This window comes from Triturus cristatus, chromosome 4_2, assembly GCF_964204655.1.
Source record: "Triturus cristatus chromosome 4_2, aTriCri1.1, whole genome shotgun sequence".
In the NCBI taxonomy this organism is placed as follows: Eukaryota; Metazoa; Chordata; class Amphibia; order Caudata; family Salamandridae; genus Triturus; species Triturus cristatus.
The window spans coordinates 650,702,886-650,713,513 of record NC_140586.1 but is presented as its reverse complement, the minus strand read 5'-3'; the positions used below and the strand labels follow the sequence as shown (position 1 = coordinate 650,713,513).

Here is a 10,628-nt window from a genome sequence, read left to right as displayed (position 1 = left end):
CTGTTTCTAAACTACCTGGTCATGGGAGGACAAGTATTATGCATTCAATTTAGATAGAGGCCTTCTAGTTTATTTTACATTGCAGGGCTATGTCTGTAGATTTTGTTTCTTTGAAAAACACCTTAAAGGCCTGCTAATCATTGATTTGTCTCAAGCATGTAGGTATTTGTTAATTTGAAAGTAATGCTCCTGCTGGTAATGTGTATGAGTTGCACAAGGCACTTTTTTGTTCTGCACAGCATGCACTGTTGTAGTGCATTATCTAATGCGGGTAAAAGAGCAAGCACAGTTCAATTTGTTTCCATCAACTGTGGTCACAGTAGATTGGACGGGTATTGTTGCCAAGTGTTAAGTCTTTCTTTGACAAGCAAGCTTCACTTTGATATGGAAGCAGTAGGAATGAAAGGTGATCTTGGGGTTAAATCACGGACATGTTCTAAATCAGTGCGTAAGCTCAGATTGCGTCCATGCACTTGTTTTTGCATAAATTTCACTGTCTGCTTTGGTTGCCTCTTCATGATCCTGAGATGTACTGCCCACAGCTAATACCTTATTTTCGGAATTAATATATGCACTCTAGGCAGGATGATTTCAGCAAAACCGGTGCATGGACCCCTTCTGGACTGTGCTTGATTGCTGAATTTGAACATGATGTGGTCTCTGATCCTTCTCTATGAGGGGAAGCAGCTCGCATAGATGTGCTTTTCAGAGCTTTATGGGAGGACATTGGTTCATGAGGTATCCACGTGCCCTGTGATCTTTTTTGTCACAATCCTGATACCAGAGGATTCACCTGTGAACCTGCTTATCATTACCCATCAGCATCACATAATCAGTAAGCTAAAGCCATATGAGGTGAGCCATGCTCCCAAAATGGGAGGGGAAGTAGATCTTGTGGTTCCAGATGCCCTCATAGATAGTCTCAAGGGGATATTAAGTGGCATGCCATGGCTGTAGTGGGTCATAGCTGAAACACAGATTATCAAAAATTGCTTTCAGGTAGAGGAAGACACTCATACTGCTTTGACACCTCAGGGTGGCAAGCAGTCAAAGCATTTTTGATTTGCAACTGGTAAGTCAAAACAAGCTGGGAGATGTGCGACCTAGCACTAACTTCGTTGTGAACACCATTGCAGTGAAAGAGAGGAAGTGTATATAGATGTCAGGATAACTAGAATCGTCTAGCTAGAGGAGAGATGCTGCAAGGAAAGGAGGGTAGCTAATTGATTCATTATGGGGCACTGAACCTTGGGTTTCTTCAGATCTTCCATGAAACAGACCAATTCCAATTCACCTCATGGGTAGCTGATTCCATTCTGCTGATAGAGGCTGGAGCAGGGATCAACAGAGCTACAAACCAGACAGTACTGCTAATAGGATGCACCATGGCCTTTAATGCACTCTTCACCCTCATGCACATTGTCGGAGGGATGGTCGGAAACAGAATCTAGGAGGCCGTATTCGGTTCTCAATGGTTACTTATTTTTTTAGTATTCGTAGAGTAAGCAGTCAGGATTGGTAAACATGAATCTTCTTGAAGATGGTATGGACGTCGGTCTTCCTCTCTTCGGGATGCTTGTCTTTGGTGGTGCTTTGTCCCCAGGAGGCTCAAGAGAGGAAAGAGAACAAGGGACAGTAAGTTCTTGGCCCTAGGGTTATTTTTCTACAGTTATACCCGTCACCAACACCTTGTGAAAAGAAACCTGTAACTTCTGTAGGCTCCAAGCGCATAGTGAGGGCAGAGTTTTAAGTGTGACAGAGATGAGAGTAATTCGTAAAACCAAAAGGGGAAAAGTGAAGAACACAAAGATGAAAGAAAGTAAGAATGAGGCTAATTCCCCTCAATACTTGTTTTCTCTTATATTCTCATGAAGAACTTTATTTTAACAAACAAAACAAAAACAAGGAGTCATACTTTCTCCCACACAGCCTGTTTTGCTCTCTTCAGGGTTGTTATTAGGGCTTTCTGTGACCTTGCGTCTGATTGACTGTTTTAAAACATATCACTCTTGAATTACAGGACCGGAGAGCAAAATCACGTCTTCTATTATTGTTTCCTCCCCCACCCTGTTCCTCCATACATAGGCCTCCCTCCCGTGGTTTCCACGGTTTACTGGCATGAACACCTTAAGTCTAGCCCAGTACTGGCTTGCTCACTCACCGCCGGGGCCACAGTTCCCCAGAACTGCGGCGGCAAACAGGTATCGCCGGGAACACTCCACCAGTCATCACTCCAGACTTCTGGGTCTTCTTCCCTGTCGCCGGTGTCTTCTCCTTTTTTTCCTTCCTTCCAGTCGTCCGCTGTCTCCTCTTGCCTCGGATCCGCTTCCTGCACTCTTCTCTCCACGTCCTCGTTTCTCCCACCGCTTCCGGGTTCCTCCTCGCGCTCACTCTGTTCCCCTGGGATGTTCCTTTTCCCGGTCCCCTTGGCTGCTGGTTGGTTCCTGCCGAGGGTGGGGTCCATGACGTCCTGCACGGAAGAGGAGACAGCGAAAGGTTTAACCCCTTGGTTGTCTCCCTCTCCTATGGAATACTCATTTCGCAGGTGATGTTTGTACTTGTCTTCCGCCACCTCCTGACACACAGCATATTATCAGAATCTGAAAATGGCCTAATACCAAATGACCTGGTTCAGAGCAAAACCTTTGCCCAGACTCCAGGTGGAAGCATCGCTGCATCCCATAGTTTCTCTTCCTGTCACCACCCATGGTTGTCCAGAAAACTTGCGGTTGACATGGAGATACCTATCAGTACTAGGATGGGGCAGTGGAGCCTACTCACCATAACACTGGTGGATCCACTACAGCTGGTGTCTCTCATGGACTTTGCCTGTCAGATTTCTGTATTTATGCGTTAACTTGCCTATGTTCCAAAAGGTACGTAGGGAGCACTATGTTCCCCGCAAAAAAACAGATCCTGGAACATATGCGTGCCATTCAAAATACAGATAAAGTCTACCTATGATATTTTGAGGATGAGCACAAAAGTAATCGCAATCTTTTGCGTTTCTTTGTAATTGATCGTGTCCCTCAAACAATCGGGGGGGCGATTGGATCCGCAAACGTAGACAACTGGAAGCCGAGTACATACTCGAACTAGATACCAAGGTCCCTCAGGGTCTTAATTCTGAAGAGGAATCAGCGTGATTTATGGGGGAGTGATCCAGTTTTAATTTCCTTGAAGACACATCCCTGGAAGCGTCCTTGCAGGCATTAGATTTGTGTACTCTGCAATTGCTGGAATCTGCATATTTTAAGCTGTGCCTAGGAGTCTTCTGCTGGTTTTAAAGTTTAAGTATTAGTTGTTAGTAATCTACACAGTATTATATTTGGGTGCTGAGGAGGTTAATAGTCACGTATGTTTTTATGTCTTTATATGTTTTTTAATAGGTTGACTTGTGCAGCCGTATATGCATCAGTTTGTGACTGAGATTATGGAAATTGACCACTAAGACAAAGAGAAAGACATCTAGGTTCAAACGTGTCGGGACTGATTGTACTATTCACAAATTTATTGTACAAACTCCGGAGTTATTGTTCTGGCACTGGCCAAGTAGTATATGAACATTAGGCTGATAATTAACCCACTTGGGTGGATTTGGCAGATAGACCTGCTCCGGATAAACCGTACAGTTGGGACATGTGTAAGCAGTATTACATTGGTGATTGAGAAACATGCCTGATCATGACAAGGGGCACTCAGGATAACGAGCGATGTAATTGTGAATCAAAAATATGATTTCAACTGTCTTAAATGTGTCAACGGTTCCAATGTTTATTGGCGAGAGAAAAGTATTTGATTAGTATTTCATTATTATGAATTTTAGTCTCAGCACGATAATTATATGCTAATTGTATAGATCAATATTAATTACATGTGCAAATTTGAATGGTTGATACACCGTATGTAGATCAAGATTTACTACACTATACAAGTGTGAATTACCATTACAAAGTGTCCGACCTGTTTAATGTTAATTAAAGATCCTTCACTAGTCCTTTGTTAATTATTAGGGTGAGCAAGTTTTTGATGTCACACGTATTCGCTGTAAAATAATGCCAGTATGTTTTGATTTCCATACCCGTGATCAAGGCGGATTACGCCGAAACGCATTCGGTTTTCTGCTGGGAACCTTTAATGGAATAAAATCCTTCATGCACTGTATGGATTGAGCCTTTTAAATTGTGGAAGGAGTGTGCACACTGCAGCGTTGCTGCGTGGTGGACCGGAAAGTATTCAGGGCGTCCTCATACCCTGACGCGCACCAGAGCTGCTGTGTCCGGCATTGACGAGGTTTGTGGATGTGCCTTGTTATGACATGGCATATATATATGTATATATCAAAGACATTTTATCACATGAGAGAAAGCCCGCATTCGTTTCTCAGAGGCAAATCCATTTTATTCTTGAACAGCACTTGAGCACAGAACAGGAACACGTTTCGGCTGTACTAGCAGCCTTTGTCAACCTAAGTATGCTTCGAGTGTTTTCAAATTATATACTCTCCACAGGTGCTGCCCTTTAAATCGACATAGAAAAGTTACTTTCTTTCTCATAGCTCTTTCATGAGTCAGAAGGCTATATTATTCTTGTTTAGTCGTCACCTGTGGGAAAGTACAATCAAATCATGTACTATTTTTTAAGGTCTATGCCAATGTAAAAAGTTCCAAAATTAAAAGTCATTAACTATGCTTTTATTCTTACCTAGGTGAGCGCTGCACATTTCATTCTCTTGAAATCTCTTGTAACTTTAAACTTCCTTTGTCGTTACTGAAGTCAAACTTTACTTGAATTTTCAACCTCAAGCGCTGACAATCTGTTCCATTGTCCTTTGGAACTACTGCTCGATTGGTGTCACCAGGAGAGCCCGGCTCTGTACACTGCAGACCATGTTCCCTTTGACTATTGTGATTGAGTATTGAAATGGGTGTCTGCTTTCTTCTGTTGCTTTTACTTGGCTATCACCCAGTCATCTCATTCGAAGAGTGCCTACTGTGCCCGCCATCTGACATCAGCATGATCTTTTATTTTATTTTTCTTCTCTCATTCCTAGGCTCCGACTGCCCCAGAGCTCACGGGTTGAACTGATGTCCACTGGAGTAACTTGGTGAGCATGGATCGCCCAAACATGAGTGTGGCTGGCCAAAGTCCATGCTCGCTTGCTCTCAGGGAAGTTTTGGTCAGTCTTCTGTGATCGCTGGAGGGGGCTGATCCGGGGCCCCCGACACCTTACACCAGTGGCACGAACTAACAGTTTGCTCCACCATTTCATCCATCCCTGGAAACCACACCTAGGCACGGAGCGGGCTTTTCATTCCTCAGTGTGCTAGGTACACTACTTGGGATGTGAGGCTTTACGATATAACCAGTGTTGGTCTCTGAGGAGACATCCACTTTCATCAGTTGACAATTCTTGTCACACATGTATCAAGGACTCAAGCACTCTTCTGGGCTCCTATTTGAAAGATGTCTCATGACAGGGCTTCAGTCATTGGATCTAATTGCAGTCAGGGCCATCTGCAAACGTTCATCCTCTCGTGGGGCATCTCTTAGTGACTCCAGCGCCTTGGGGATGGGATGGACCATTCTTCTATGAACCTCAGATAGGCTTCTGTCGCTTCGGCTTCTACCACTTCAGCCGAGGTGGCACTCCGAGGGTGACGGGACAGCCAGACAACAGGATTAGATTATCTGGGCCAGTATTCGACCCTGCAGTCGTAATCTTGTAGTTGCAAAAGAAACTTCTCAATGTGTGGCGGCGGCTGAGACGATGACCCCTGGAAGAGGGGTATAAGAGGTTTGTGGTCCGGCGGGTTGACAAAAGGGTGACATACACGTAGATATGGAAGTGTTTGCAGGCCCAATGTATGGTGATGGCCTCTCCTTGAATTTGGGAACAGCGTTGCTCACTCTCAGTTAAGGACTGACTGGCATATGCTACCGGGGTCCAATGCCCATGCTTTTGTTGCTTCATTAGGACTGCTCCTAGACCATGAGGGCTCGCATCCACGGCCACATTGGTGGCCTTTTTGGGATCGAAGTAGGACAGAGTGGTGTCTGCTGATAATGCCTCCTTGGTTTGTTGAAATGTTGTTTCCTGTTCAGGACCCCACTGCCAGGGCGTTGACATTTTAGTGAGTTCTTGGATAGGTCGAGTGAGATTCGTGAGATTAGGGATAAACCTTCCGCAGAAGTTTACCATTCCAAGGAAGCTACATACTTCCGAGATGTTGCACGGTGCCTGAGCTTCCTGTATATCACGCACCTTCTCTGGGTCTGGGGTGATCCCTTTCGCTGAGCATGCATAGCCAAAACTAATCCTCTGTTTCAGAAATTCACGCTTCTCGCTATGCAGGGTAAGACCAGCCTCTTTGATGCATTGCAGACCTCCCCGTAGACGCCTGTGGTGTTCCTTCAGCGACTTTGCATGGAAAAGAATATCATCACTCATATTGACAACTCCTGGTAACCCACTTAGCAGCTCTCTGATGGTGTTTTGGAATACCTCAGCCTCACTAGATATTCCAAAATTGAGGCAGCAGTACCGGCGGAGACCGACATGTAATAAGAAGGTGGTAATATACCTTGAATCAGGGTAAAGCAGTAGTTGGTGGTATCCCGACCTGAGGTCCATCTTGGATAACAACATAGCACAGTTTGGCTCACCCTTAGGTCATCAATTGTGGGATTGAGGTTGTGTTCCCTCTTGATAGCTGCATTGGGAAGCCGCATGTCCACACTGATGAGGACTTGTCCCAGTTGCTTTGGCTTCTTGGCCACCACAATCGAAGAGATCCATGGGATGAGCCCAGTGACCCTTTCTATGATTCCCTTGAGTTCCAGCTTTTCCAATTCTTCTTCCACTTTTGGCTTTAAATGGAAGACTATGCGCCGGCGTCTCAGGTCTACTGGTTGGATCGATGTGGAGTTTGATGTCCTTGTTCTTGAGGCATCCAATCCCTTTGAATGCTTCACTGAACTCTTCCAAAATGGTCGAGATCTCTTTCTCTTGTAGCACTAAGGCGAACGAGATCAGTCCCAGAGCTTCTGCAGTGGCTGAGCTTATGAGCATACCGTGTCCTTGCTTGACCCTATAAACCATTGTGCCTGTACTCCTTTCACGGTGAGACACCATGGATGCAAAACAAAAACAGCCTAGGAGAGGGATGGGTGACTCCTGCCCATATGCAAATACTCAGCTTTTTGCGTCTTTTAACGGGGGGCTAAGGTCCATGGCATGGTAGATGGTCGCCAAAAGTTTGATGGATGCCCTGATATTGATCATAGCTGTGACTTGCTGGTCATCCACTTAAATCTGACACAGAGGGAGGTGACTATGGTTGGAAAGAGGCTATCCCATCGCTAGGACGTAGTGTACCGGGTACTCTTCGGCATCATCGTCCATGTCTTCTTTGTCAGCTGTTTCGATGACCAGTGAGTACACTGCTTCCTTTGGGAACTTGGATGACCTGCACACATTAGAAAAATGATTGTTCTTCCCACACGCAGAGCACCTCTTTCCTTTTGCAGGACATTCGCTCATCCTCTGTGGGGACCCTCCACAGTACCCACATTTTTTCCTCTTTTCTTGAGGGCGTTTCGGTGGTGCGGGTTGTTGGCGTACCTTCGTCGCATTGACTTGCTCCGTTTTAATAGGGCGGTTAAGTGCAGCCTCCATGTGTGAGGCTCTTGCCTTTGCCAATTCCTTGTATCATCCTAGCTTCAAGATGTCTTGCAAGAACTTCCCTGATTCTTGAAGTATCATTCTCTGACCTTTGCGGAGTAGAACCCTTGGATCACTTGGGCAAGAATTTCTTCTTGCTCATCCTGAACCTGCACATGCTTGCGAGTTCTTTCAGGCGAACATGGAACATGTCTAGTGATTCATAAGACTCCTGGCAAGCTTGCCGGAATGCGCAACATTCATAGCCTCTATTGGCCATGGGTTCAAAATGTGCATTTAGTGCATTTAGGACGGTGGCATATGCCTTTAGTGTTGCTTCCACCAGCGCTTTGTATACTCTGTGGATATCCTTCCTGCCAAGATGTAGTGGCAGGTCTCTCCTCCTCTCACGAGCAATGCCAGCCCCTTCCAACTTGAATTGTAGGTGTTCTGTCCAATCCTTCCAATTTGGTACCAGAGATGACGGTGCATCGTCAACCACAAATGGCTCAATAGCCAGGATGGACGACTTGACTGCCAGAGACTGATGTGCTGCCCTCCTGGGCGCCTCGCGGCTTGAGCACTGTCACCCCTTCACGGGTGAAAAGACAGCCACCAGGCCAAGGGTGCTGGTTCAGGGTGGTGCCCTCTTGACTCTGGCTCAGTATGGGTATGATCAATAGAGAACTCTTGTGGCCTAGTCTGTGGCAGCATCACTGTCAGACCCTTCTGTGATTCAGCTGTCCTCCGTTCACTCTGTTGTTGCAGCAATGGTGAGGGTGGGTGCAACAAACTCCACTTGCATCCGGAAGTTGAGGGAGGCACCGGACAGGAAATAGGCCTTATTTAGCACACACTAGAGTTGCATGCATATAGTCCCTGCGGAAGCTTCACCCTAATGCAATACATGGAAAGGATTCCCTTTTTTTTAGCTCTCCCTTGCAGCTCACTCCCTGTGAGCAGTCCCACGTGCAAGGAAGGGCCACACACCCCCCTTCCTTCGCGCTGGGAGCCTTGTTTTTCAAAATAACGCTGGTTCCTTCCAGGCCCTGCGCTGGCTTCTGCGCAGGGGTGGTCACACTGCAGAGGGAATGGTGAGCATGTGACCGAAGTCCGCGGTGCTGCCTGCTAAGTGTCCCACGCGCAGCAGGCATCCAAAAATAAGAGCAGCCGTGCGTGGACTTTTAGGGGTAAGTGGAGGAGTGGCAGTTCGTCCCCGGACCGTATGGGTCTCTACAGTGGAGCTCACGCGCCCGATGGGTGCTGCCAAAACACGAGGCGGTGGACCAAACACAAGGCGATTCCTGCGGCCCAAGGCAGCGCTCGACAGTCCGGGGGCAGCTGACAACTGATAGCGGTGGAGTACATGGCCCACCTCATCGCCAGTGTAGTGGCAGCCCTGGAGGTAGTGGCTAGGGCCCCGACTATATCTATAGCCTAGAAGTGAGGGGGAGCACGGACACAATATTGCAGTCTCTGGGGTTGCTACGTGACTGGCTTTCATCATGCCCCACCTTTATTATCCTCATGTCGGGCGCAACCACAATAAGATAGTCCACGGGTGTGTTGCTCACAACCACCCCGCCTATAGGGTAATAGTGGTACTCTACAGATGTGTGCGGGGCTTTTTATTTTACCATGTCGCTCTTCTAAGACTAGGCGTACCAAAAGGTGGTATTTTTATGGAGTTTTCATATTGCCTGGTTGTCCAGTAGCGCATTTTTTTAATTCTGTGTCGGCATCTCACAGTCTTTTGGTTTTGTTAAACTTGAATGTCCCACTCAGTAGGCCATGCTTCTTTACCACTCCAAGTCAAGGTATCCCCACAGTGTGCATGGCCAACAGCCGACGCTCCTATCGGCAATCTGAAGCTGATCTGACGGGTGTGTCTCTTTTTAGGTCTCGCCTGACCCAGCGCATGTGCTGGTCTGGCGAGACTTACTGAGAGGGCTCCAAAAAGTGCTACCAGCCAGCCTAGAGCTACAGTGCATGTGCGCGGGCGGCACACTTTACTGCGATTACTTTCACTTTCGCGGCCGCACGGGCACTTTGATGTTTGATCGCGATCACTTTCACGGCCGCTTGGCATAGCCAATAGGTCTCGCTTTTGGGACCTTATAAGTATTTAGTTATGCAACTGTTGCATGGCTAAACACTTATAAGGTCCCAAAGGCGAGACCTATTGGCTATGCCAATGCTTGTTTTGCGTGTTTCCGGACCTGTTGTATGGCCAGGTGGGCCGTTTTTTACTCGTGATTTCTCTGCTATTACTACTAATATTGTCTGCAGCAAACGCAAATGTATGCAGTCTCCCATACTTTGCAAAACACCTACACAGTGTGTCTTTACAAGTTCAAAATTGCAAATGTTGGAATGTTGGCCACTTTTCTTTTATCTATCTGATTCGCTAATGGGAACGTCTTTTATTTTGGTGGCCGGCCCTTACCTATTTTCTCTCCAGGCCCACTCTGATGGTCATAGTCCAGGGGTTCTCTTTCCTAGATTTCGGCACTGTTCATCTGAAGATGTACTTTTGATCTACTGCAGTTTTTGGTCTGAACCATCTGGTTTTTCAGCTCAGTTTTACCTAATGGTAACACTGCCCTCTTGTGGTTCTTTGTGTCATTATCTCAAAAAATATCTGTTACTTTGAAAGTCTTCTCTAGCTATTGATTGTCTTCTCCTTTCCTTCTTATTTTAATATCCTGTTGTGTATTTTGCCCACTCGGACACAACTGTTTCTTTTCTTTCTTCTTTTCTTGAGTTCAAAATGTTTTATTGAATTTTCATAATAATGAACTCGTACAGACAATACAGAAAAATTATTAATGAGCGAAAATACCTAATCAAAATAAGAAATTTACAAAAACAATAATGATTTACAATAGGTATAGATGTATAAATATTCATTTAAAGAAGGGAAGATAAACATGTGGGTGAATACGTATGAAGTAAGTATGGGAAA

General features: G+C 46.0%; 1 long non-coding RNA gene across 1 annotated transcript in view; it reads right to left on the bottom strand.

Annotated features, from left to right (window-relative positions):
* Window positions 1–642: 642 nt before the first annotated feature.
* The window catches only part of LOC146834837 (uncharacterized), a 34,637-nt gene continuing 24,651 nt past the window's right edge, over window positions 643–10,628 (bottom strand). The window contains exons 3-4 of the long non-coding RNA XR_014960342.1: window positions 2,162–2,470; window positions 643–1,607 (exon numbers count right to left, since the gene is read on the bottom strand). This is a non-coding gene — a long non-coding RNA (uncharacterized LOC146834837). The remainder of the gene's footprint in view (window positions 1,608–2,161; window positions 2,471–10,628) is intronic.